The sequence below is a fragment of the Equus quagga genome, chromosome 2 (assembly GCF_021613505.1).
Source record: "Equus quagga isolate Etosha38 chromosome 2, UCLA_HA_Equagga_1.0, whole genome shotgun sequence".
Taxonomy (NCBI): Eukaryota; Metazoa; Chordata; class Mammalia; order Perissodactyla; family Equidae; genus Equus; species Equus quagga.
This window is the reverse complement of record NC_060268.1, coordinates 126,698,146-126,700,572: the sequence shown is the minus strand read 5'-3', so window position 1 is coordinate 126,700,572 and position 2,427 is coordinate 126,698,146.

The window sequence follows — 2,427 nt, the reverse complement described above, 5'->3', positions numbered from 1 at the left end:
TGAAAAGACAACCCACAGAATGGGAGAAATTAATTGCAAATCATATATCTTATGAGGCTCCAGTTTTCCGAATATATAAAAAACTCTTAAAACTCAATAACAAAAAGACAACCCAATTAAAACATGGGCAAAAGACTTGAATAGATATTTCTCCAAAGAAGAAACACTTTGAAATGACCACTAGGCACATGAAAAGATGCTCAACATCATGAGCCATCAGAGAAATGCAAATCAAAATCACAATGAGATATCACTTCACACCCATCCACTAGGGTGGCTATAATCAAAAAGACAGATAATAACAAGTGTTGGGAAGGATGTAGAGAAATAGGAACACTTATACACTTCTGATGGGAATGTAAAATGGTGCAGCCACTTTAGAAATGAGACTGTTCCACGAAAGGTTAAACCTAGAGTTACAATATGATCCAACAATTTCACTCCTAGGATATACCCAAGAGAAATGAAAGCACATATCCACACAAAAACCTGTACAAAAACGTTCACAGCAGCATTATTCAGAATAGCCACAAAGTAGAAACCACCTAAATTTCCATCAAAATTGATCCAAAAGTCTATCCTAAAGTGATGAATGGATAGATGAAATGTGGTACATCCATATAATGGAATATTATTCAGCCATTAAAAGGAACAAAATACTAATAAATGCTGCAACATGGATGAACCTTGAAAATATGATGCTAAATGAAAGAAATCAGTCACAGAACCACATAGTATATGAGTGTATTCATACGAAATGTCCAAGAAAGGAAAATCTATTCAGACAGAAAGTAAATTAGTGGTTGCCTGGGCTGAGGAAGTAATGGTGGGCGACTGCTAATATGATGGGGTATCTCTCTGGGGTGACAAAAATGTTCTGGAATTAGTAGAGGTGATGGCTGCACAACTTTGTGAATACATTAAAAACCACTGAATTGTATACTTTAAAAGGTTGAATTTGGGGGGCCCCCAGGGCAACTGGTTAAGTTTGCACACTCCACTTTGGTGGCCTGGGGTTCGAAGTTGGGATCCTGGGTGCAGACCTACACACCGCTCATCAGGCCAGGTGGTGGCAGTGTCCCACATACAAAATAGAGGATGACTGGCACAGATGTTAGCTCAGGGCCACTCTTCCTTAAGCAAAAAGAGGAAGATTGGTAACAGATGTTAGCTCAGGGCCAACCTTCCTCACCAAAACCAAAAAATTCTCAGTTTTAATTTCTAATACAGTAATCATCAATAGATACAATCCACACAAACAAAAGCTCTTTGGGATCCTCAATAAGTTTCTGGGTTTTTTTTTTTAATTAATTTTTTTTTTGAGGAAGATTAGCCCTGAGCTAACATCTTCCACCAATCTCCCTCTTTTTGCAGAGGAAGACTGGCTTCCTCTACTTTATATGTAGGACGCCTACCACTGCATGGCTTGACAAGTGGTGCATAGGTCCGCACCTGGGATCTGAACCAGCAAACCCCTGGCCCCCAAAGCAGAACCAGCGAACTTAACCCTGGTGCCATTGGGCTGGCCCCTCGATAAGTTTTTTTTTACTTTTCTTTTTTTTTCTTCTCCCCGAAGCGCCCCAGTACATAGTTGTGTATTCCAGCTGTAGGTCCTTCTCGTTGTGCTATATGGGGCACCATCTCAGCATGGCTTGATGAGCAGTGCTAGGTCCCGGCCCAGGATCCAAGCCAGCAAAACCCTGGGCCACCAAAGTGGAGCACGAGAAACCAACCACTGGGCCATGGGGCCAGCCCCTCCTCAGTAGTTTTTAAGAATGTAAACTTTGAGACCAAAAAGTTTGAGAACCCCTAAAGGAAAGAACAGCTTTCCAGATCTAGATTTTTCAGGGACCTGTTGGTCTTAACCCCACCCTGTGCTTCAGTTTCTTTGTCTCTGACTCAGTACTCATCCTTGCGACGTGCGTAGCTATTAATCTCCTCCTTTTCTTAATGTTTATATGTTGCATTATGTGTGTATGTAAGGACTGTCTCTGGAAGGATACATAATAAACTGGTACTTGGAAAGGGGAATTGGGAAACCGGGAGACAGTGGCATCGTAAACGTTTCTGCTCTTGATTTTTTAAAATATATCATGCAGGCATTGCCTATATTTAATATTGAGCAATTAAAAGTAAAATTAAACTTTTGTTTAGACGGATAGGAAACAGAAGTCGGCTCAAGTAGTGTTGACTGATAATTTAACAAAAACCAACACCAAAGCTCTCCGTTGACTACCTTCGCCAGCTTCACAACCGCTTTGCGAAGGCCGGCTCCCCCTCGGGTCCAGCCCGCGGGGGTAAGTCCCGTCCCACCCTCGGCCCCGCCCCCTCGCCGCCGCGGCCCCGCCCCTTGCCGCCTCGCCCCGCCCCGCGGCGACGTCACCTCCGGCCGTCCCACTTCCCAACTCCCTCTGGCTCCCGCCTTCG